We start from the raw sequence: 27,395 nt of genomic DNA, 5'->3' as shown, positions 1-27,395 counted from the left end.
TGGCGCATACTGAAAATCTGATCCTGACAGCCTCTCTTTGGTCTGAAACCACACTGGTTTTCATCCAACTTCCTCTCAAGATCGCACCCTCCCTTCCAAGATGCCTGTGAATACTTTGCCTGGTATACTAATCAATGAGATACCTCGATAGTTGTTGCAATCCTTCCTGTTCCCTTGCTTATAGATAGGTGCAATTACTGCTTTTGTCCAATCTGAAGGTACCTTACCAACACTCCACGCTAATATTACTACTCTATGGAGCCATTTCATCCCTGCCTTCCCACTATACTTCACCATTTCAGGTCTAATTTCATCTATTCCTGCTGCCTTATGACAATGGAGTTTATTTACTATCCTTTCCACTTCCTCAAGCATAATTTCACCAACATCATTTTCCTCCTCCCCATGAGCTTGACTGTTTACAACACCACCATGATGATTTCCTTTTACATTGAGAAGATGTTCAAAATATTCCCTCCACCTCTCCAGTGATTCCCTGGGATCTGTTATGAGTTCACCTGAATTACTCAAAACACTGTTCATTTCCTTTTTCCCTCCCTTCCTAAGATTCTTTATTACTGTCCAGAAAGGTTTCCCTGCTGCTTGACCTAGCCTTTCCAGGTTATTACCAAAATCTTCCCATGACTTCTTTTTGGATTCAACAACTATTTGTTTCGCTCTGTTTCTTTCATCTACGTACAACTCCCTGTCTGCCTCGGCCCTTGTTTGGAGCCATTTCTGATAAGCCTTCTTTTTACGTTTACAGGCTGCTCTCACTTCATCATTCCACCAAGATGTTCGCCTTTTCCCATCTTTACACACAGTTGTTCCTAGGCATTCCCTTGCTGTTTCTACTACAGCATTCCTGTATGCCACCCATTCACTTTCTATATCCTGAACCTGCTTACTGTCTACTGTTCGAAACTTCTCACTAATCATATCCATGTACTTCTGTCTAATTTTCTCATCCTGGAGAGACCAAGTATATTTTTCTGAAACAGCATTGTTGAATGTGTATATGAACACTAATCTCGTTATCACCACTACTACGTTGCTTCTAGGCGTATTGTGAAATGGTATGATATCTAATAAACCAATGTTTCTTTCTGATCACATTTGCAGTTATTGCTCTGTTGCTATTTCCTGCGAACTGTTTTTCTTGTTAAATGATTACATGACCACTTTCTGCAAGTTTGGAATGATGTGGCCAATTGCTGTTGCATAAAACACTCTGAAATCCCACTGTTATTATTTAGTCGGCTATGGCAGCATGTGGTGAGATGACAGCAGATATTGGCGCAATAAAGCGCATTAACTTACAATGGTCACCACTCGCAGCGCAGTGGTGCATTTCTCCCATCAGCGCACGGAGCTTATAATAATGCTTTGTTGCCAATTGTAATTTTACATTTAAATCCCATTTTTCTCCCATTATATTCTTCCAAATGTAACAAAATTTGTATGGTATATGTATCACAACTATATTAAGAAACCTGCATATGGAATTTTTGATTGCAGAATTTTTTCAAGTAGTAGGGATTTTTAAGTCCAAAATTTTAGAATGTAAAAATTACACAAACTTTAGTACAATATATCTCCTTTTATAAATTATGTACAGAAAAATTGATACGTAGTGCTTTTAAAAGAAGTATTATCTACCTAATTACGAATTTACATTAAAATGTTAATTAAATGTCATGAAAAAAATGGAATTTAAAAAGTTCAAAAGAAAAATTTTTTTTTGGAAAAACTATTAATTGTATATGAAAGAAATGTTCGTTATATCTCTACTTTTATGTCGGTGACATTCCCACAAAGTTTTGTGAAAATCCATGCATTAGGTAAAAATATATTTTTATCTCCGGAGTGTCACCTTAGCTTGGCCATGCAGGCTTGTAAAATGAATATGTTGCCTAAACAGTTAGTTCTATTAAAAATGGAGCATACAAATTCACTTTGCTACAACAAAAAACGTCCACCTGCATTTTAATCATAACTCTTAACCAGGAGTGTAGCCAAGAAGGGGTTACTAGGGGGGGGGTAGGTCAGACCCCCCTCCCCATGGAATTTTTATGAAGGAAAATAAACAAACTGACAACAAAAAAGTGAATGTCGACTTAATGGGTTGTCTCTTTTCTTAGAAGCCTCAAAAGTTGGATTTTATATTGTAATTTGAACATGCCATTCGCCATAAAACTATTCACTTTGATCATATTGTTCTTGTTCTGTATTTTAATGCAAGATTTTGTAGTGTTCCAGTACTCTAATTTGAATATCAACATAAGTGAGTTGTATCAGTGTCCTTATAATGACACTCATACATGCACCAGGGGCGGTTTCTCCATAAGGTTTGCGCTACCCCTTTTCATTTTGTATATTTATTTTAAGTAAAGTTTTATAATTTAGGTTACTCAGCTACTGTATTTTCATTCGACAGACAAACCTTTCAAGAGCTTGAAAGAGTAAATATTGACTACAGGAGACTTTACTTAAATGTTCACTGCAGGAGCCAAAAAGTTTGCAGTGGACCAATGGCTTTAAATTTGAAAATAAAACCGCCATTTCTTTCAGTATAGTCTCGAGCTTTGTTATGTGCGTACAAGCTAAGTAGCTTATTGATTTCATTGTGTAAACCTTTGTGTCATCGTGTGTATTTTTATTATTGTGCGTTTTTATCAATTAGTGGTATTTTGCCAGATCATGAAATCGGTGCAGCTTTTAATGTCTAGGCCGTTTCCGCAACGGACTGACGAAGAAAAATCCGAGGTGAAGCGAATAGGTAGGCCCACGCCAAACATTCACATAACGCAAACGATCAAGACAAAAAGTAGAACGTTCAATAGGAACTTCAATCTTGGGATTTACAAGAAATATGACTGGTTATGCGAGTGTGAGGTCAGTGATGCTTTATACTATTTTCCATGCATACTTTTTGGAGGGGAACATTCATGGGTAAAACAAGGTACGAGGGATATACAAAATCTTCACGATCTTGTTAAATAACACGAACCTTCTTCATCTCATATGAAGAACTCGATAAGTTTAACCATGTATGGAAATGTTACAGATGGACACTGCTTATAGAAGAAACATCCAGCTACATAATGACAGGGTTACGCAGAACAGGTATGTCCTGAATATAGGATAATATAAGTTCTTGGCCGTTATAGCTGATGAAACTAGTGATGTTGCGTCAATATTTCAGATGGTTATTATGTATAGGTATCTAGTAAATAATAAACCTATAGAAAGATTTTGGAGTTTCATTCGACCTATTGGTCATTATTCAGAATCACTGTCTGCGGCCATAATGTCTGAACTTGTTTCTCATCTCCAAGGATGCCCAAATAAACTTATAGCACAGACTTATGATCGTGCATTTGTTATGGGAGGCACAAAACGTGGTGTCCAGGCCATTGTCAAAGAAAAGTATCCTGCTGCTACTTACATACATTGCCATGCCCATCAACTTAATTTGATTATGTTGGCTGCAGCATCAATAAACAGAAATGTGCAGATATTTTTTGCAAACCTTCATGGACTATGCGCCTTTTTCTCAAATTCTCCTCAAAGAACTGCCATTCTTGTTGAAGTGCAGAAACACTTGCCACGTTTGGTTCCGACACGGTGGAATTTTCATTCCAGGACTGTTAATACCGTTTTTTAACACAGAGAAGACCTGATTGAATGCATGAATGTTATTCAAAGGAGATTTCAGATTAGTAACAACAGCACACTTGTTCAAGCTTCTGGATATATAGGGACTCTGAAAGATGACGATTTTATATACTGGCTCTCTTTCTTTCACAAGATAATGCCTCGTGTAGACATTTTGTACAATCAACTGCAGAAGCGTGATTGTAATCCACCTCTTATTCTGACTCAGCTAAAGGCATTTGAATGAGAAGTACAAAAAGTTAGAAACAGGATGGAAGATGAGAAGCCACATGAACAATCAGAAAAGAGAAGAACTGAAGAGCAGTGCGTGAAGAGGGAGGGCTTTGAAGTGCGTGATGTTATTCTAAGGGAAGTCAATGACAGATTTAGAGTCACGGGACACCTTGTAGCTGCAACTTTTCTTCACTCTGAAAAATTTTCTGAATTTAATGAGAGCAAAATTTGCACGGAACTGTCTGTAATCTACACTAGAGAGGAGTTCCGAAATATGTCTAGTGCTGTATGTCTAATGGACTTCATTAGAGACAATAATTTGTTTGCTACATTTAGTGAAAGTGTGAAGTTGAAAGTGCTGTTCGGATGTCTGCTGCAAAAGCAGAATGATGTTTCTCCACTCTAAATAGAGTAAAAACATTTCTGAGGAACACAATGTCACAAGACAGGTTGTCAGCTCTCACAATGCTTTCAATAGAGCGAGAATTTGTAATGAGACTCAGTGTCTTTAATGCAAAAGTTATTGATAAGTTTGCCAGGTGTAAGGAGAGGAGGGCAGATTTCCTGTATAAGTAGGTGAGTTGTGATTTATTTATTTATTTATTTATTTATTTATTTATTTATTTATTTATTTATTTATTTATTTATTTATTTATTTATTTATTTATTTGTAGTCATTTAATTTCAAAACCAGTCACATTACAAAAGGAATTTCTTTCAATACTGGAATTAAGCTACCTGAAAGTGTTTCATTTCATTTCAATTTGGTAAAAAGAGTTTTTTAATTAAAAAATTGTTATTAGGTTGTAGTAATATTCCTGAAAATAGAAAAGTAAAATGGTTTTTTAATAATAAAAAAAGTTTGTTGATGTATCTGGATTTGAAAATTAAGCTGTAATCATATTATATCATTGGTAAATATTGTGCACCACTGAACTTTTAAACCACTGGCATGCACCACACATGCATGCTACTGCTCTTAATAGTTTTCCAGGAAAATATTCTTTTATGTGTTTCAGCACATGCTTTACCTGATGGAAATAAAAATAATCAGTAGTAGCACGAAATGGCGGCTTGTATTCTTTCTCCCGCCGCCTGCGAGGTTTGGTCTGTGATAAAGTTTCTACGGAAATTGCAATGGACCATTCAAAACAAGAAATGTGGAATGCTCAGTGTAGGTGCTGTGCTGATCCATAGTAATGCTCGCCCACATACGGCTCGGCGCTCAGCTACTGTTCTGCAGGAATTTGGCTGGGAGATGTTTGATCATCCACTGTACAGTTCTGATCTTGCTCCCAGTGATGTTCGTCTTTCCTTGCATCTCAAAAAATTCCTGCCAACATTTTCTCATGGACAAAGAGCTGAAGACGAATGTCACACGCTGGATTCATTCCCAGGCAGCAGATTTCTTTGACACCAGCATACAAAAGTCGATCGCACGATATGACAAGTGTCTCAGTTCTGGTGGCGATTCTATAAAAAAAATAGCTCCCACATCGGGTTCCAATAAATTTTTTTATGTAACTATGTTGTTTGTTTGTTTTAAAATATGGAACTTAATTTCTGGATAACCCTCGGAGCAAGCAATGAAACTCCGACATCAAGAGCTCCAGCAAGGGTTTCAGCTACTGTATATCCCCTTTTAACATCAGAAAATGCACCCACAAGGATTTTTGAAAAAAAATGAGGAAATGTCCCCTTTCTTTAAGAGCTGAAGAAAAATATAAATTTTGTAATAAGATCATTCAGTATGAGTGACTGCATTCATCTTGGCCTCTTTCAAAAGTTTAAATGTATAAGTCTCACTCCAAGTTCTGATTTGCAGGCTGAGTGAGTTGTCTGTGAAGTGGTTCGTGAAGCTCTATGCTTGTATTCCATGATGAGATGGTGGGTTTGACCCCACCATCAGCAGTCCTGAAAATGATATCTATATCTTCACTATAGATAGTTATGCCTTTCATTATTCAGTCTGTAAGCCTCTCTGAATAATTAACTAAGCACCTCCACAAATTTCTGTCTGCAACTGGCTCTGTGGCTTTGTTTAGTTACACTCCTGTTATCATTAAATCCATAAAAACTGACTGATGTTCATCCGAACACTTTGCTTCTTTCTTTTCCTTTTTTTCTTCTTTTTTTCAAGTTGCTTTACGTTGCACCAACACGGTCAGGAACAGGCTAGGAGGGGGAAGGAAGCAGCCGTGGCCTTAATTAAGGTACAGCCCCAGCATTTGCCTAGTGTGAAAATGGGAAACCGCTGAAAACCATCTTCAGGGCTGCCGACAGTGGGGTTCGAACCTGCTATCTCCCAGATGCAAGCAGGCATCAATTTTTGGTAATGAGACAAAAGCAACAGATAGGGAATCTGCCACCTGGGCGACTGCCCTAAATGCAGATCAGTATTGATTGATTTGATTTGATCCCTCATAGTGCATTGGCACTGCCAGTGGTTCCAAGTAGCCTACGCAGTGGCCTCCATGGTATGCACTAGCCATGCATCTTGGTGGGTGTGCTAAGTACCAACTGATGAGCCCAACTTAGCACACGGGAGCAAAACGCTGGCAACCAGGAATGAGTTAGCTGGAAAATTTATAATGTCCAATAACGGCCCATTTATATTGGTATTATAAATTTACTCTTTCGGGACAAATATTTCAGGTTCCCTATGGGAATCAACATCTATATCATCTGAATCAGAATCGTAACCAGATCATAGTTAAATACAGCAGTTCTCCTTTCTTGAACAGAAATTATTCAAGAAATATACATAACACATGATTGTTATACAAAATAATCTTCAGAAAGATTTAAGTGGTCATCTACTCAAAATGCTACTTATTTTGATGACATAACTCTAGAAATTCCCTTTATTAGAGCATGTCAGAAATTATTTACTTTATTATTTATTTTATCATTAGATCATCCAAGTTCTTGAAAGACATCGAATGTCCAGAAACTCAGAGGCAATTACTGTAATCCTACACTATCATTATGAAAATCATAGTGGTATCATAGAGACCTATGGACATCTTCAAACTAAATACTATTGGCCACATTTATGTGAGCAAATTACAACACTGATAAACCAATGTAACCTTTGTCAAAGAAATCTATATGAGAGGCACCCTAACAAAGTAAAGAACCAAGATCCCATAAAAGTGAATCACCCATTTTTGCAAGTGCACATTGATACATTCCATTTTGAACAGAATCACATCTTAACTGTGATAGATGCATTTTCAAAATAAGGACAAGCATATGTACTGCCAAATGGCACACCTTTGGCTGTACTTAGTCAGTTACAAATATATTTCTCATACCATGGGTTTCCAAAGAAAATTACCCATGATCAAGGAGGAGATTTCAAGAACAAAGTCATTAAAGAATACTGTAAAGCCACGAATATTGAGTACCACGCTACCACTCCTTTGAATTCTTCATTTAACTCACCAGTAGCAAGATTAACTTCAACCTTGCTTGAAAAATTATGTATTTCAAGAGACTCTGATAAATTCACTCCACTCTTGGAACTTGTAACTACAATAATCACAAATTACAACTCCTCAATCCATTCCATTACTAAACGACCTCCATTTAACGTTCTCTATTGTCCCTACTACCAAGCATTAGACCCTATCCTAAAATTACCGAGTATATTCAAAGACAAGGTAATCAGTCGAAAATTCTAAAAAATAGTTACTCTATACCTAACACTCTATACCTACCAAATAGATGAAACTGTGTATGTATTAGATCCACTCACTAGGAACAAGAAATCAAAAATCCTGTACAATGAATGTGTAATAACCAAACTTGAAGAAAGCAGGGTACACCATAAAATGAAAAATCGTAAGATACATGTAAAAAAAAAAAAAATCGGGACATAAACGTAAAGAAGTATTCTTCCACTTCCAGGTTCTTCCTCAGATACGGCTCCATCTTCACCCAGTTTTTATAAACCCAAGGATTTTATGCTGACTGAATGGGATCTGCCATAATAATTAATAAGTTTCATTTTGGTCTCACTAGTTTAAGAGAATCTTATAATAATATTTGCAACACTGTTACAAGCTCAGTATCAAGAAGTAATAACACTTTCCCCTATTTAATGTCTAAATTAAATGAAGCCAGTAAGGAAGCAAAGAAAGAATTGGATAAGATAAGATAATGCACCTAGGACTAAAAGGGCTTAGGCAATTTAGATCAAAATGATTTAGATAACTTGCAAAGTCAAATAGATTCATTAAAACAGTCATAATAATGAAATTAAACACATAAATAAACTTGTATCATTTGCTAACTCACTCAAAAATTCTGTGATGAACCATGGCAGTGATAACATGAAGGTAATCCAAGGTATCTTATAGGAAGAAGACTTCAAGACAAATATATTGGAACATTTACAATATGTGTTACTGTGCACGAGTAAATTTTTAAAGAATTGTGCGAGTGCTACAAGAACCATCAATTGAAGCGATGCGCCGAATAGGGGTCTAACCACCAAAATCTCAGTTATGAGTTAATTGCAAGAAACACACTCTTGGACTGGAGTTAGATCCCTTTTCCGCGCAAGACAGAAGTTCTCCACCCTCTAGCACAACAACAAGTTCTGAATTCTTCCACATGACTACGCCACTATGCATGAACGTCCATATAGAGCCTTATTCCGATGAAACCTCACATTCAGAAAAAATGTCAGTTAGATCCCTTTTCGGCGCATCGCTTCAATTTATCATTTAATGAAATTACCAATATAAAAATCTTTTCACAGAGAGACCTGTCAAATATAGTTAACCATGTACTATCAATTTATCCCACTGAAACTATGATTCATACTGATCAGTACCTTCAAATCGAAAAATCTTAAATTATCAAGAACGCAAGTTCTTATAATGGACAAAGAAATGATTGAGTCTTGCTATGCCAATCGCAGATGGAAATCAGTATCAATTTATTCATTTTCACATATGCCTAATATATTTTTAATAATCTTGTATTAATTCCTTCAGAAATATACTGTTTACAAGGTTCCACCTTGAAATGGTCAAATGTACCTTGTATTAACAACACTCAGTCGTATGTATGTATATAATATAATGTCAGAACCACTAAATGTAATTAACCAACACTTCAGGATGTGAATTTGCCTTTGTTAACAATGATGTACAATTATTTCAATCCTTAAACAGGGAATATATTATCTTTTTCAGCAAAACCCCAAGGGTTATTTTGCAAACATGCCAAGACTTTCAAAGAAATATCAAGCTCTCCAGACCAATATATATACTAGTGAATCCTGCCCTATTGCAACAATGATGTACAATTATTTCAGTCCTTAAACAGGGAATATATTAACTTTTTCAGCAAAACCCCAAGGGTTATTTTGCAAACATGCCAAGACTTTCAAAGAACTATCAAGCTCTCCAGACCAATATATATACTAGTGAATCCTGCCCTATTTCGAGCATTTGTAACAGCATCCAACAAATTATGTGTACTCATTCCCACACATATCAATCCAAAATGAACCCCATGTAAAATTCCATTATGTAATTCCTTGATGTAAAGAAACTAAAATCATACCTAACACCTGTTCCGAAAGGTAATACTACTGCAAGGCATTTTATATATTTGACTGTAATTTTGATGATAATTATACTCTGTATTATTTTCTTAATCTTTATAAAAAGACTGTATCAATTATGTAACCTATGTAAAATTGTAAAATGTAAAACTAATAAATATCTTACCAAGGACAGTAATAAGGAACTGACGGTGGAGGAGTTATGTATCTCGACACCTGAAGCCAAGTCCAGGACTCCCACAGTCCCGAAATTGGGATTTTAAATACAGTATATAAGTTATGTTAAAGCCACTAGTTAAAAACATTCTTGGCTGCCTCAGAAGGAAGTAAAATTATATTGTTTCATATTATTTCACTTAGGAAGCACTCTCCAAGAAACATGAGTTTCTTGACAATAAAAAGCTTACCTTCCTCTTCTATAGTAGAGATGTAATTTAACAACAGTTGTACATAGAAATAATCAGCTATATTAATAAACCAGTAACATCAAATTGTCTTCTCATTTTGACTGAATTAGGTAAGACTCAGCACAATATTGAACTATCGGAACCTGATAGCTCAGTACCGAACCTTCTCCTGTCCTTAAAATTTATTTAGCTCAGCAGAGAAGCTGCGTGGAGTGCTCAGTGAAATAAATGGGTCGCAAAGTCTATCTAATATTAAAATAAATCAAGAGGACAAGTTCTAGAATACCTATTTTGTGAATGAGAACTCGCATAAATAATGGGCGGGACAATTTATTAACAAAATTGCATGATAAGAATGATAATTTCCCAAAATAAAATTATTACGGAGATTCTTTGGAGCACAGAGGTGGAAAGAAGGTGCGGGCATGAATGGGTGGACAGAGAAAAGATCGAAGTATAATTTAAAACTCTAAAAATTTGAAATTTTATTTCTTCCCCTTTGTTTTTTGAATTCAAGGCTCTAGTAACAATAATGATTTAACTTCAGGTACACAATAAATTCCAGAATGAGCTTGAAGCTCCAAAGTTAAAATTCCAAAAGAGCACCATTGATCTATTTATTTAATACTCCGGGAGAATACTCTTCAAAACTTATTACAATGAAGCCTCTCCAAAGCACAATCTAAATTTTACAATAGATCAAATAAGAACAGTTTTCACTGTCTTACTCGCTCAATGTTCTAAGTTAAATAGAAATAAACTTAAACAGAGGCAATAAGTGCCCAGTTTACACTGTCTTAGTGATCAAAAGAAAAAGTTCAAGTTATCGGCTGAAAACTAAACACTTGCATTCCATTGAAATACACTTTTAAAAACCCTGAAGTTACAGAGGCTAATCCTATACTACAGAGGTGATTAGATGGAGAAAAATATTAAGTTCCAAAAGAAAAGATAAATTGTACAAAATCATAGTCACCCCAATACCAAGTTGAATGGGAGTTAAAAGAGGGTTCACACTCTTTATTCCCTAAGTTAGAATAAAGTCCATAGACTTGTTTGAAAATTTACATTGAAAGATTGAAATTTACGTTAAGAAATCATTTTGAAACCTTCCCCTCAGTTTAGCTTTCGGAGGCTATTACGTGTTTAAAAGATGTCTGCCATTACCTTGAGCTGGTGGGCCTTATGACGACTGGCAAGCTTGCCCCCTGTCTCCTCTACAAATGCACTCTAAACCTCTTGACTGAAAGACCACATGGCCGAAAAGGTCCCAGCTTTTATAGCGGAGAGGAAAGTTCCAGAACTCTCTGGTCCGAAGCCCTGTGCACACCCTCAATTCCTATTGGCTAATTCAATAAATATCCAAAATTTGTGATTGGTGGAAAATTTTGATGAAGAAGGAAGGGATAGCAGTCCTAGTAACCTTAGTTTTCTACAAATCTACAAACATTTCAGTACTGAAAACCTAGAAACAACAAATTTCTTTGAAAATTAATTGTTCATCCTCCCACCAGAGAGGGCAATAAGTCAATAGTAAGAGACATCTGAAGATAAAGTTCCAAACTTCTTCTGATATAAGGTTCACAGTTCATATTATAGATGGCCTTCTAAGAGGCACTCATTTTGAATATACGGAGTGGGTGTACCTCAGGTACAGACCTCCACCCCCGAAAGTCCTTCCTCGGTCAATACTGTTTTGAAATGTAGCATTTTAGAAAAGTTTAAGTTTAGGAATCGAAATCAGAACGAACTTAAACGCAAGAGAAGCTGGTGAAAACTTGTATGACTCGTGAACTGCCGAGCTGAATGCAAAAATAAACAATGCATTGAAGTATCCCACCTAGAATGGTCTTCATGATGAAAAGTGATCAAAGCAGATCGAGATTACGGTTAACACGCTCAGCAAGTGATGGTTGTGGGTAATAGGCAGATGTTGTTACAAAACAGGTCAAAACAGAATTTGCAGAATAAATTATCAGAGACTACATATTGACAAGGACCAAAAGAAGCAAAAATTGTTGTAAGGCAAGAAATGGTAGACTGGGCGGTGGCCAGCTTAGTCGGACATAGCCATGAAAACCTTGTGAAGCCAGCTACACACACAAGGATGAATTTGTTCCCGTTCACCTTAGATTGAGGGAAAGGTCTTACATTATATATGTATAAGCGCTCCATAGGGTGAGATGCTTGATGGGATGACAATAGCCCCAGCTATTGTAGACAACATGGGCGTACTAACGAAACAAGGTTTACAAGCTTTAATCATTTCCCTAATTTTGCCGTCCATACTCTTCCAGATTAACATTTCTCTAGTTTTGAAGATGCCTAAATGGCCCCCTAATGAGGTCGTATGATAATACTTGAAGATCGTGGTCACAAGAACAGTTGAGACTACAACTTTCAAATTCTGATCACGCCTCAAAAGGCAACGCAGAACCCCATTTATCAGCACATAAGGGACAACATGTTCCCTAGAAGAAAGGGTTTTCGTAATAGGGGCATGAGTCAAAATGACACTAACACAAGAATGTATCGAAATAGAAGAACTTTCCTTCGACTCAATGGAATCAACCCCACCAGAAAACATGCGGCTTAACCCATCTGCGACCACATTCTCAGATCCCTGAATATGTCGCACGTCATTTTTTTTTGCTAGGGGCTTTACGTCGCGCCGACACAGATAGGTCTTATGGTGACGATGGGATAGGAAAGGCCTAGGAGTTGGAAGGAAGCGGCCGTGGCCTTAATTAAGGTACAGTCCCAGCATTTGCCTGGTGTGAAAATGGGAAACCACGGAAAACCATTTTCAGGTCTGCCGATAGTGGGTTCCGAACCTACTATCTCCCGGATGCAAGCTCACAGCCGCGCGCCTCTACGCGCACGGCCAACTCGCCCGGTGCACGTCAAATTGAAACTCTGAAATGCGAATAGCCCAACGAGCAAAACGTTCTGTACGACGGGACCTAGCCAAAACCCAGCCCAAAGCTTGATTGTCGGTTTTTAATTCGAACTTAACATGTTCAAGATACAGGCGGAATTTTTTCCAAGGCGAACAGAACAGCCAGTCCTTCTAACTCATAAATGGAGTACTTGGCTTCTTGAACCGACAAGGTCCTAGACGCATAGATAATTGACCGCCTTCCGAGTTCAGTTTCTTGGAGAAGGACAGCAGCGAATGCAGATGATCAGGCGTCTGTCTGAACGATGAACTTCTTAGAGAAATCTGGCATAACTAAGACTGGGGCGTTATAGAGAGCTAACTTCAAGTCTTCGAACGTAGGTTGCTGCGATGGCACCCATTCGAACTTGACAACTTTCCTACGAAGTAGGTTTAGGGGCGCTGCCCTATTAGAAAAGTTGGGAAAACATTTCCTGAAGAATTGCCAATGAATCTAGCAATTCCTTTAACATCTTTCGGAGGCTTAAAGTCACGAATTACCTGCGCTCCGGAGTGGTGTATTGGAACTCCATCGGGTGACACAATATGCCCTAAGAAGGACATAGAAGACTTAGCAAAAGCTACCTTAGATAACTTAACTGTCAATCCGGCCTTCCGAAGGTGATTTAAGACTCCCTTAAGATGATGTAAGTGTTCTTCAAATTTTTCCGAAAAAATCTCGACGTCATCAGGTAATGGTACAGATATTCAAATTTGATGTCGGAGAAGACCCTATCTAGCAGTCTAGTGAGAACAGTCGCGCCCGTGGGGAGCCCGAAAGACACGCGGTTGTATTAGTACAAGTTCCAATCTGTAGCGAAAACAGCCAGATGTTTTGATTCTTCCGCCAGAAGAATCTGATTGCACGCTTGGTTATGATCTAGGATGGTGAAGAACGTAGCCTTACAAAACCAAGAGAAACATGAATGCAAATCAGGAAGGGGCACTGATTGCAATACGACCTTAAGGTTTAACGCTCTGTAATCAATGACAGGTCTGAAACCACCTTGGTGTTTTGGTACATAAAAAATGGGCGATGAATACACCGAATTTGAAGGTCGAATAATGCCATTCTTCAACATTTTGATCAATAACCTTAAGAGCCTTCATTTTAGGTGGAGACAGCCCATATGGAGGAAACCTTACAAGTGAATCAGTTACGGTACCTCAATCTTATATTCAATTAGGTTAATAACATCAAGGGTTTCCGATAATACATCGGGAAAAGACTGACATAATTTACGAACACTATCAGCCTGATCCTCAGTTAGATGTCTAAGATCTAACGACATCTTACTCTGGGTAGGCAAAATTAAAGATGATGAAGTAGAATTACATTTTAAGATGGGAATATGTAAATTACTTTCAAACTTGAACGTGCAAGACTTGCTCTGAAGATCAAGCACAAGGCCAGAATGCGACATGAAATGTGCCCCTAATGACAACTTTTTGGCAGCAAACAACTTAATTTTCCAGGTAATTAGGAATACGAACTTTAGCATTAATAAAGCCTAATATTTCTAAGGGTGAAGAATTCGCCGAAACAAATTTGACAGAAGAAAAACAATAAACAGGAAATTTACAGAAAACTTTCAATTTAGAATACCACTCTTCGGAAATAATAGAGCTAACACTTCCTGAGTCTAACAGAGCCGTTACTGGTTCGTTATTTATCTCAAATTTGAGGAAGGTCACAAATCCTGAGGTATCAGAGGTGATGTTAAGACATTCCCTTGGACCTTCAAAAGATAAATTAGATGGTGTTTTTCTTCAGAAAGTTCTGTGCCCGACTTGACCTGGGCTGAGCCTCCAGAAGCTGAAGTTGGGGACTCAGCCGGGCGCGCTAGTCACTTTCTATCACTTAAGTTAGTGGAGGCAGCACAAGAAGTTGAACAGAAAGGTGTACTGTTAGGCGAAGTACAGTTTTTGGAAAGATATGAAAATGATCCTCACGTAAAACATCCCTGAGATGAGTTCCACTAGATTTTGCAAATGGATACTTATTTCGAAGGTGTTCTGCCGATCCACACGCATAACACTTGCGTGGAGAAAAGTTTCGGCGAGGAGGTGCCCGAGAATTATTAGCTGATGGAGGACGCTCTCCCTAGCGACTCGTAAGTTGTCAGCGTATCTAACTTCTTCCGCAGTTCGCCTCCGTGGCATAGCGGTTAGTCTTATTAGCTGCCATCCTCGGGGGCCCAGATTCGATTCCCAGTACTGCCAAAATTTAAGAATTGCAGGAGGGCTGTTATATGGTTGAAATGGTACATGCAGCTCACCTCCAATGGGGGTGTGCCTGAAAAGAGCTGTACCACCTCGGGATGAGGACACGAGTTCACTTACTTACTCCTTCCGCAGAGACTGCCATAGCCTCGAGTTCCGAAAATGTTTGAGGTCGTGAAGCAAAACATATATAAGACCTGTATTATCTAGAAATCCTTTCGACAATGTTCAGTACAATCTGATCTTCTGAGTAATGAAGGGCGAACACCCCTGTATAAAACTTTATATCTTGAATAAAATCCGCTAGGTTCTTGTCTAGCCTTTGAACTCGGAAGTATAACTATTGTATTAGGGATTGCATTGCTCTTGCAGGAATGAAATTAACTAAAATGTGTGCATGGAAATCTTCTATAGAGCTTCTATCAGTAACACCAGGGGTTTGGAGAATTTGAGAATGAGAAAGAGAAAACACAAGCAGGATCCTAAAATTCCACCAGAAACTTTAGGAAGGTGACCACATCGTTAGTAGAATTTACAGAAAATTTTGAGATGCGCTTAAGCAACATGGCTAAGGGGTGGGGCAAGCTACTGAAACCTGGTGAAATAATTGGAAACGCTATAGGAGGTTGAGGGGGTTCAAAAGCGGCATTACTGATGATAAAGGGTGGAAGTTGTAGTGGATGCTTAACTTGTTCAGATCGGACAGAAATTTGTTGTTGGTCAGCAGGTTCCCTACTTTCAGAAGACTCTTAAGTTTGTACATTTACTGGAAGAAGGTAGTCACCCTTAGCACTAGCGGCTCAAGACAAAAATTGATTAACCTTATTTGACAATTCAGAAATGTGCTCAACTAGAGTATTAGCTACACTAGCACGACCGTCCTTCAATTTCAGAGAAAATTGGTCCCTAGCCCTATTGTAAAAATGGAACAATCTAGCTTGAACACGCTTTAGCTGATTTCCAGAAGGTTTACCTACACTTCAAAAAACTTAAAACAGAGGCAAGCTCAGTAGTATTGACTGTGATGGTGAACAGAGCCTCTATTTTCTCGTCCCCATACACCGGAATGCAGATGGGAAACTATAAAGATTCTTTAAGTTTAACCGCGTCTATAGATCCTCGCACAGATACCATGGTGCAAAGACTTCCTTAGGATCAGACATAGTGGAGGAAAAGTGACAACATTTGGAAAATTCCAGAAACGGAAAAATGTTTAGATTTCGATTTCAAATTCTATGAACAGCCGTCAAAAGGGTCTTTATCCAGACCCATTCAACCACGCTCTGCTACCACTTGTTCCGGGGATTCTGCGCAACAGAGAGGAGTAAGAAAATGCAGGCATGAATGGGTGGACAGAGGAAAGACCAAAGTATAATTTCAAGCTCTAAAATTCGAAATGTTATTCCTTTCTTTGTTTTTTGTTTCTTTTCAGCTTTTAAACTTTGTTGAACGATAACAACTAACAATTGGATACATAAAGGTTAGCACTTGAGCTCGAGAAACAATATTAGAAAGGCAGACAACAACGATTTAACCAAATGAGCTTGAAGCTCCCAAGTTACAAATTTTTACAAAAGCACCACTGCTCCATTAAATTAATCCACTAAGAAACTGAGCTCCAAAATGTACTACATTCAAAAGAGTGCCTTTGATCCACACACTTACATCTCTAGGAGGCTACTCTCCAAAATTTACAAGATTCAAGCCTCTCCAAGGCACAATCTAACTTTAACACAAGGTCAATACAAACAGTTTCCAATGTCTTACCCGCTCAACAGTCTGAATTACATTTAAATTGGAAGGTAATCTTTAACAGAGGCAATAAATGCACATTCTACCTGGCCTTAGTGGAAAAAGAAAAGATTAAAGTTGTTGTTGTTGTTGTTTGAGTCATCACTCCATAGACTGGTTTGATGCAGCTAAGTTATTGGCCGAAAATCAAAATGTTAGGAGGCGAACACTTGCGCTCCTTTGAAATTCACTTGAAAAATTCTAAAATTCGAATGTGGACTTATGGCCCGAAGTTACAGAGGCTAAGCCTATACTACGGAGGTGACTAGATGGATAGAAAATTTAAAATTACCAAAAGAAGAGATACATTTTAAAGTTTACGAAATCACAGTCATCTCAATACCAAGTTGAAGGGGAATAAGAGAGGGTTCATACTCCTAATTCCCTAAGTTAGACTATGGTCTTTAGACTTGGTTGACTGAGCTCGATAGCTGCGGTCACTTAAGTGCGGCCAGTATTCGGGAGATAGTAGTCGAACCACTGTCGGCAGCAATGAAGATGGTTTTCTGTGGTTTCCCATTTTCACACCAGGCAAATGCTAAGGCTGTACCTTAATTAAGGGCACGGCCGACTCCCTCCCACTCCTAGCCTTCCCTGTCCCTTCGTCGCCATAAAACCTATCTGTTTCGGTGCGACGTAAAGCAACTAGGAAACAAAAGTAGACTTAATTGAACATTTACATTTAAAGATTGAATTTTACATTACGAAAGAATTGGGAACCTTCCCCTCCAACTAGCTTTCTGAGGCTATTACTTGATTAAAAGATGTCTGCCATTACCTTGAGTTGGAGAGCCTTTCAGAGATGGGCCAGGCTAGCTCCTGCCTCCTCTACGAAGACACTCCACTTCTTGACTAGACTGGAGCGATCGAAAAGGCGACATGGCCTAATAGGTCCCAGCTTTTACAGTGGAGAGGAATGTTCCAGAATTCTCTGGGACGAAGCTCTGTACTCATCCGCAGTTCCTATTTGTAATTCAATAAATATAAAAAAAATTCCTGATTGGCAAAATTTTAAGCAGGCGGGAAGAGATAGAAGAGTAACCTTAGAACACCGGAAAAAACCTACAAACAATTCAATTTTGAAAACCTATGAATAAAAAATTATCTTTAAATTTAACTGTCCCAACTCTCACTAGAGGGAGCACATACATCGACACTAGAGCCATTAGGAGATAATGTTCGAAACTTCTAAAAGGCACTTATTTAAATGCACACAGTTGGTGTACCTCCGATACAATAATTATTACTTTTCTTCCTAAAATATAAATAATATGGCAAACGAGAGTACTGTACTGTAGCAAGGGGGATTCTAAAATAATGGGTGCTGAATCAGCATTTTTCCCACGAGGTCATTGACCCCTAGTACCACGTGCTATCGTTTACAAACAAGACCACGTGCTCTATTGTTTACCAACATAAGCACGTGTTAGGCGCGGAATTTGAATAAGAGAACAACCCTAACCTCCATCCGACAGACGACTTAGTTGTGCAGTCTGCACATGGCTTTGCGTCACCATCCGACGGACGCCATTTTGGAGGGGGCGTGGCCCAGTTCAAGGCGTTACGTCTCCATCCGACGTACAAATAACTTGACGTCACAGCGTGACCTGCCCCCTCCTCATGAACAAGTCTAATCATGACGACAGGGCACAAGCAAACTCTGCAGGTTCTCTCCTGTTACAGAAGACCGGAAATGCGTTGTGCTGTGACCTCTCAAGATGGTGACATAACTGACAATTTTTGAATGCATATATATTTTTGTGTTTAGAACATACATGGTCTGTTGTTATCTTACCTTGCACATAATTATATATATATTGTAATTTTTTTTTTGTAATAAACAGTAAAGGTTTGAACAGTCAACATACAATCCCCCTTGTGTTCTGAACAGAAAAAACTTACCTTGATTATAAATATATGCCCGGTGAATGAGGAGGAGGGCGCGGTACCTTGTTCAAAAAATGCCAGTTGAATGAGGAGGGCGGTGAGGAGGGAAAAATAAACAAGCTGTAAAAAATTGACACATAGCCAACCTAGATTGTGACAAGGCATACAAATAGACACGCAGGCAATCTCGTGGCAGACAGTGATGTCATTCTCGAACCTACTGTCTTCCAAATGCGAACCTACAACTGTATGTCTCACATAGTATAAAACAAAACAATCGAAATTGACACGCAGGCAACCTAGACTGTGACGAGAGACAATCACACAGTCACCGACCTGAATAAAAAATTCTCTATCACAGCCATTGATTCGAACCCTGAAGAGGAAAAAACGGGAAACTACCTCACTCCTGATTCCTGCGAGCTGGCCACACATGTACATAAATATCTCAACACTGCTCGCAGTAAAAACTTAAGTCATTTCATACACATGCATTGAACTATATATACCACCAACTTCAAAGCACAGACACATAGTCACCGAGCGAGAATTAAAAAAACAATTCTCTGTCAAAAGCACGTGGCTTTGTTTACAAACAATAGCACATGGCAGATCACGTGGTCATGACGTCATGGGGTCAGTGACCTTTAGCCGGGGTCAATGACCTCGGGTGCTGACTCAGCACAACAAATGCTGATGAGGTGGCTCAGAATCCCCCTAGCTCTTACTACCGCTGAAACTTTTTATAATAACAAAAACCAAACCCCATAGCACTACAGCCCTTGAAGGACCTTGGCCTACCAAGCGACCGCTGCTCAGCCCGAAGGCCTGCAGATTACGAGGTGTCGTGTGGTCAGCACGAAGAATCCTCTCGGCCGTTATTCTTGGCTTTCGAGACGGGGGCGCTATCTCACCGTCAGATAGCTCCTCAATTCTAATCACGTAGACTGAGTGGATCTCGAACCAGCCCTCAGGTCCAGGTAAAATTCCCTGACCTGGCCGAGAATCGAACCCGGGGCCTCCGGGTAAGAGGCAGGCATGCTACCCCTACACCACGGGGCTGGCTTTTTTTAATAATACTGAAATGTTTTAGATGACCTACAGTATAGGAATAAAAATGTAATAATCATGGTCGACTTTAATGTAGATTTTTTAGAGAATAATGCTGGGCGAGATAAGCGAAGGCCAGAAATGTTGCTTTCCTTGTATGATCTAAAGGAAGTTGTAAATCAACCAACTAGAATATGTGGGGATACCAAGTCAGTAGTAGATTAAGTTGTATTGAATGAGGAAATGTGGAATTATGAAACAGAAGTTTATAATACGGGTTTTTCCGATCATTTTTCTCAAATTGTGCATCTTAATTCTAGGGTAACAGGAAAACGTAATTTAAAAAATAGCAATGTAATTTTTAGAGGATTCGTCGTGCTGACCACATGACACCTCGTAATCTGCAGGCCTTCAAGATGAGCAACGGTCGCTTGGTAGGCCATGGCCTTTCGGGCCTGTTGTGCCATGGGGTTTGGTTTGGATATGAAATACCGTAATTGGATGAGTAGAAGTTAAATTATCATGTTTGTGTGATTTGGATTTAGGTAAATGCTGCCTGACATTCGTTACACTGGTGCTAGTCTTCTATTGTGTATTTCTTAATTTTTTTTTTTTTGCTAGGGGCTTTACGTCGCACCGACACAGATAGGTCTTATGGCGACGATGGGATAGGAAAGGCTTAGGAGTTGGAAGGAGGCGGCCGTGGCCTTAATTAAGGTACAGCCCCAGCATTTGCCTGGTGTGAAAATGGGAAACCACGGAAAACCATTTTCAGGGCTGCCGATAGTGGGATTCGAACCTACTATCTCCCGGATGCAAGCTCACAGCCGCGCGCCTCTACGCGCACGGCCAACTCGCCCGGTATATTTCTTAAAATGAAATTAATGTCTAGGGTTAGTTTGGGTTTCACTGCGTGGTTTAGGCTCAAGTTTTATTTTTTACAATTTGCTTTACGTCGCACCAGCACAGATAGGTCTTATGGCGACGATAGGATAGGAAAGGCCTAGGAATGGGAAGAAAGAGCCCGTGGTCTTAATTAAAAGTACTGTCCCAGCATTTGTCTGGTGTGAAAATGGGAAACCACGGAAAACCATCTTCAGGGCTGCCGACATTGGGGTTCGAACTCACTATATCCCGGATGCAAGCTCAGCGCGGTCCTAACCGCACGGCCAACTCCCCCAGTTAGGCTTAAATAAGAATGTTATCGTTTAAGATGTAAAACCTTCCTCATAATATTATCTTCTTAAAAATTACTGCTTTTACAAACTCATTCTGAATTAACATTATGTGAGCACATAAAAATTGAAAGTGCGTTCTAATTTTTCTCTAATATGAGCACCATGTCATCGTAAAAAGTTAGCGTTTTCTAACCCTGACTAGCTTTGTTTAGACTTCACATTGTCAGATTTTTCTGGAATAGCGTATTAACAATTGTATTATTTTATTATAAAGCATGTGGGAAAAATTGGAGAAATTAAGACATACGATACTGTACCATTACGTTACATTTTGACGTCAGTTGGCATGAAAATAAATCGGAAGAAAAATGGCGCAGATCAGCTTCCAGCGTTAAGAATGCACGGAATAACTTTTTGTGACAAGTTGACCGCAATTAGGAGGCAGTGCCTGGCGAGATGGAAAGGAAACTATGAGAAATGAACCATTATACGTAAAAAAAAAATTGAAAAACGGTCTATTATTATCTACTTTGGCAAGAAGAGTTTTCGTCGTAAACGGACTGTGAATTGCGATTACTTGACCAGAAGATTAGCTGACATAATCAATATAACCATAATAGGAGCCATACGAAGGAAGAATCCAGAAACAAACTACTGGAAAATACATAAAAACGGCAGGGAAACACGCATAATAGATTTCAAATACTGTACGGAAGAAGAGGTGTTGGGATACGGCATTCGTAAATAAGGCCTACACTGACTTAATAAACGGCCAAATTTTCATCAAATTATACGTATTGCCCATTAATAAGATTTAAAGAACATTATTCAGACAACGTAAAAAAAAAAACAAGGAAGAGCCAGTTTATGAAAATAAAATTGAATCTGAGCAGTATCTTTAGAGGAAAAGAAATATAAATACAGTTAGAGAATGTACTTGGAAAAGCTTTATATACTGAAAATTAAGATGTATTCTATCAATTTAATATTGTCTTTTCGTTGCATGGAAATTGGACACGAAATGGAGCTAGCCTAAAGCGATGGAGGGAGGCTGACCAGATCATCGTAAGCTCAAGCCTGAAGACCTAGAGATCCAGCATGACGTAATCCAGCACAAGGCTAGACGTTCCGAGATGCCGTGAGGAGGAAGAAGAAAGCAACGTCGGACATAAAATGGCCTGAGATAAGTAACATTATAAGAAATTTAACTATAAAGTATTTCATTTGGTATAGTATAATTGTAGGAATGCTGAAGTGCCAAAGATATGACCTGTTTGTGCCAAGGTGTGAATTCTAAGGCATATGCCGGAGAAAATAACCACAGATACGTATTATTTATGTGCAGTAATATACTGCCGTGCTCATAAGTTTGATATGAGGTTAATGTGAGCAGTATCGGGAAGAGAATTGATGTTTTTGAACCTATATGCTTACGAGAACGTCATATATTAAACTAGGCAAGGCTAAGATAGTGAAGTGCAGTATAATAATAATAAACCTAGGCTACCCAATGACCAGATTGAATAACTAGGCCAATATCGTCCATATTTACGATGAGTTGAAATAAACAGTAGCAGCTTGCGGTGTTTTGAGTAGATATTTAGGTAAAAGGAATGTTTTAATGCGACGTGGTAGACATTACGTGGAATCTAAGTAGAGATATTGTTGTATGCGGAGGAATTGCAGTAATTAAAAGCATAAATGATAATATGTTGTTGGAGATTTGAGATGTTGAATAGGTATTGTGTAAGTAAATGATTGAAGGAAATAGGTGCGAATTTATGCTTAGCTATAGTTATGTTGCGATTGAAAATGAGGCAAGCAATGAAATTAAGGCCTAGATACGTGAATATATTAAGTGTAGCAGTGAGATTAAATGGTCTATTGGTCGAACTTATATGGAATATGGAGATAGATGGATCGTAATTTACATGTATTTGAAGTGCATATAGAAAAGAGATATAGTCACCTAGTAATATATTCGTCTCACATAATGAATATATAGCAGTGGAGCACGCGTTAACCTGAAAATGGTAAAATTAGTAGGCAGTAGAAGGAGTAACTGTAATTGAAAATACACATAATAATTGATCGGTCGGTACGATTCTGACAGGTCATGACGGTTGAAGAACATGGCGATGGCATTCGTAAATGAAGATATTTAATTTTATTTTTGGCACACATTTTTAATATATATAAGGATGTTGGAATTTATATTTATGGTTAGGATTAATTTCTTTTAGATACTTAAAATGGCATTTTGAAGCCATCATTGGAAAGAGTTACTTATCTCATGCCATAAACAAGTCAATACGCAAATTCCCAAACCAATTCCAAAGAGTAGTGCAAATAGACCTAAAGGAAAGAAAGACCACTCCCTCCTTTAATAAAGAGTAAATCCTAGTTGTCCCCATATTGAAATAAAATGATGAAGTGTGGTCACGCAACAAAATAATAATTGCCCAGATAAATTAAAGATACCTGCCTAATTTTAATTATGTCAATTCGTCAATTTTAGTTGTCAAGAAAAATAATATGTGATTTTTTTGAGTTTACTTTCGTCTATTACCAAAGATGATAATTATTTTGTTAATTATAATATTGGCATGCTAATAAATTAGTTTTAAGTTTATTCTAGCGTTTATTTTCAAAGGTAGAGATAGGAAGATTAGTTGTAAGGATACATTTAGGCTAATATTTCGGAGTCATGATATTTAAAGGCTTATATTAATTCTAGGGTAGGATTTCGGAGTAAATGAGTAACACATTGAACTATACACCCTCTTCAACGGAACTTGCGAAGGTAAATAGTATTGTTGAATATATATAGATGTTTTTACCCTGAGATATCGACTTAATATGGACATGCAACCACCGCGTTTGATTGGTATATCCATCCCCGATTTCGCATAGTTAATTAGCAACATGTAAGTGGAAATATTGCACGGGCAACATCATATTAAATTAGTACTACAACTTGAGGTGAAGTATGAGGAAGTACAGCGCGATGGTGATACCTATATTTTTATCAGTCCAACCTGGACCTTGGTAAGAATTAGGACTACGAGGCCACCAGTAGGTTGCATTAAACTTGTTGCCCATACATGGGGCAAAGTGAAGAGAAAACCACTGTTGCCGCAGGTTGCAATACTAATAAATCATTTTTCAGATAATTGATAATTTGAAGCAAATCCTTACCCTAATATTAGGTTTTATCAAGTTGTATCAATCATATCTTACGGATTCTAGGCCCAGGTTTATCAAATTTGTAATACCGCTACACAGTTTGTATGAAAAATATGTAGGTAGTCCTTTTTAGAGCAGCTTTTTAGTTCTAAACAATTATCCCCGATGAATTGGAAAAAGGCAAACAAGAAAAATAAGCCTAAATATTCTAAATTTCATGTCCATGCGTTCTTTGAATCAACCGCCCTATAACCTGTTTAGTTCTCGATTATGGTAAATGACAGTTACTTTTTAACAGTTCAATTTCTACTCACATGTGAAAAGAAATAGCAGATACCTTCTGATAGCAGTCTGTACAAATTAAGGTTGGACACGAATTCACCCTCGTGAATATCTTTCCATTCCACAGGTAATGCCTAACGTTAGGCCTAATATTGGCGATCAATTTAACTAACGTAATGTATCATCTCCAGCTGCTCGACTAAGTGGTATGTTTCGAGCTGTCAGCGGAGAGATGGCGTGCAATGACATTAGTAAACGAATAAGTTTGAGTGGCGTTTATAAAAGTAGGAAAGATCACAATATGAAGATAGAGTTGGAATTCAAGAGGACGAACTGGGACAAATATTCATTTATAGGAAGGGGAGTTAGGGATTGGAATAACTTACCAAGGGAGACGTTCAATAAATTTGCAATTTCTTTGAAATCATTTAGGAAAAGGCTAGGAAAGCAACAGATAGGGAATCTGCCACCTGGGCGACTGGCCAAAATGCAGATCAATATTGATTGATTGAACATCCACATTCCTTGACAATATTTGACAATATATTATCACTCCGTCACATATAATACCAAACGAGATCCACTAACAGGCATGATTCAAATCGAAAACATGCAAGGGTCTGTAAACATTACCACGTGCTGGCTATGCATTCGAAGATGAATCGCCCGCAACATGGCGATGCGCGAAAGTGTTCAATATTCCGCTTAGCATCAGCGCGCTCTGTGAGTCTAGATAAGTAATATTAAAGTCTTTGTTTCCAGCCGAGTGCAGCCCTTGTAAGGCAGACTCTCCGATGAGGGTGGGTGGCGTCTGCCATGTGTAGGTAATTGCGTGTTATTGTGGTAGAGGATAGTGTTATGTGTGGTGTGTGAGTTGCAGGGATGTTGGGGACAGCACAAACACCCAGACCCCGGGCAACTGGAATTAACCTATGGAGGTTAAAATCTTCGACACGGCCGGGAATCGAACCCGGGACCCTCTGAACAGAAGGCCAGTACGCTGACCATTCAGGCAACGACTCGGACGTAATTATAGTTATAGCATATAATTAATTTATCGTCGTGGTTCTATTTGTCTATAGGGTTTTTTTGTTTTCCTTTCGATAGTCTATATTAATATTCATTACAGGCGTCGTATATGATATGGAGGGACTCTTTGGGGGTGAGGATCATGTTTCCGGAGTATCTAATAAACCTCGATAGCATGTCCGAAAAGTTTCATTTCTTACAACAATGTTTCTAACACACTTTTCAGGCCATTCTCTGTTCAATTTCTAAATCACTTACAAATGTTAAATTTTGTTTCATGATATTCTCCGGACAACTTATACTTTATTTGTGACCTTACTGCATGTTTTTCAGTTATGCTATATTGTTTTGTAAACTGCATGTATCGAATTTAGATTAAAATAATCAATACCGGGTGAGTTGGCCATGCGGTTAGGAGCGCGCAGCTGTGAGTTTGCATCCGGGAGATAGTGGGTTCGAATCTCACTGTCGGCAGCCCTGAAGATGGTTCCCGTGGTTTCCCACTTTCACACCAGGCAAATGTTGGGGCTGTATCTTAATTAAGGCCATCGCTGCTTCCTTCCCACTTTTATCTCTTTTCTATCCCATCATCGCCATAAGACCTATCTGTGTCGGTGCGACGTAAAGCAAAATAGCAGAAAAAATAATACCCTCTCCCGGATCTGTGGTTTCCGATATAATGGGAGAAGGGTATTATCTTACCTTAAATTTCCTGCTGTCCCTCTGGTTGTGAGTTTTTCTATAACCCATCAGCTACGGGGAGTACAGATAGTGAAAATATATTTAGCCTTCTATATTATAATATTAAAGAAAACTGCGGTTAAGAGCTGTGAGGTTGAATTTTATTTAGCAAATATCATAGAGATAGGCAAAATTATCCATACATAGATTTTATGACCATCCATTGATACCAAAATTTACAATTAAAGCTCTTCACAGCAACTGAACATGCGCCATTTTGTCGATTCACCGCACGTTTCTTCTCTCTTGTCAGATAGTGGGTAGAATTTCTGCTAGGTCCATCTGTCGCATCTGTAGTATGTCGTGTGGCTTTTAGTGCCGGGATATCCCAGGACGGGTTCGGCTCACCAGGTGCAGGTCTTTCTGTTTGACTCCCGTGGGCGACCTGCGCGTCGTGATGAGGATGAAATGATGATGAAGACAACACATACACCCAGCCCCCGTGCCATTGGAATTAACCAATTAAGGTTAAAATCCCCGACCCGGCCGGGAATCGAACCCGGGACCCTCTGAACCGAAGGCTAGTACGCTGACCGTTCAGCCAACGAGTCGGACATCTGTAGTATGTGATAAAACACGAAGAGCAGCAGCAGCAACAACTAGAGCACAGAAAAGCATTCAAGAAACATTGTACACAACACCTTTCAGCAGATCTACCTAGAAGCAATCCAAGGAAGGTACTTTGATATCTGTCTTCATTGTGAAGGTGGTCCGGGTCATTATCCGTGGAGATGAGCTAGAGATTCTGTTTTTTTCCAAGAATGTTTTCGGACGCCAATTTGGAAGTTTTTTGCTATTGGCTTTACGTCGCACCGACACAGATAGGTCTTATGGCGATGATGGGACAGGAAAGGGCTAGGAATGGGAAGGAAGCGGTCGTGGCCTTAATTAAGGTACAGCCCTAGCGTTAGCCTGGTGTGAAAATGGGAACCACGGAAAACCATCTTCAGGGCTGCCGACAGTGGGGTTCGAACCCACTATCTCGGGAATACTGAATACTGGCCGCACTTAAGCGACTGCAGCTATCGAGCTCGGTAATTTGGAAGTTAGGAGGAAGTTGGAAGACACCAGCGGTCTCGCAGCAAAGGAAGTAGGTTATGAGGACATAACCAATCAACCAATGAGAATTCGATTAGTCTTGACCTAACTAACTAATGTAGCAAGTCGCAATGGTGGCTACCATTCAGAGAGTGGTGGTGGAGAGCGCGCTT

Source organism: Anabrus simplex, chromosome 4, assembly GCF_040414725.1.
Source record: "Anabrus simplex isolate iqAnaSimp1 chromosome 4, ASM4041472v1, whole genome shotgun sequence".
Taxonomy (NCBI): Eukaryota; Metazoa; Arthropoda; class Insecta; order Orthoptera; family Tettigoniidae; genus Anabrus; species Anabrus simplex.
The sequence above is the reverse complement of the archived record's forward strand: the minus strand, read 5'-3'. Positions refer to the sequence as shown.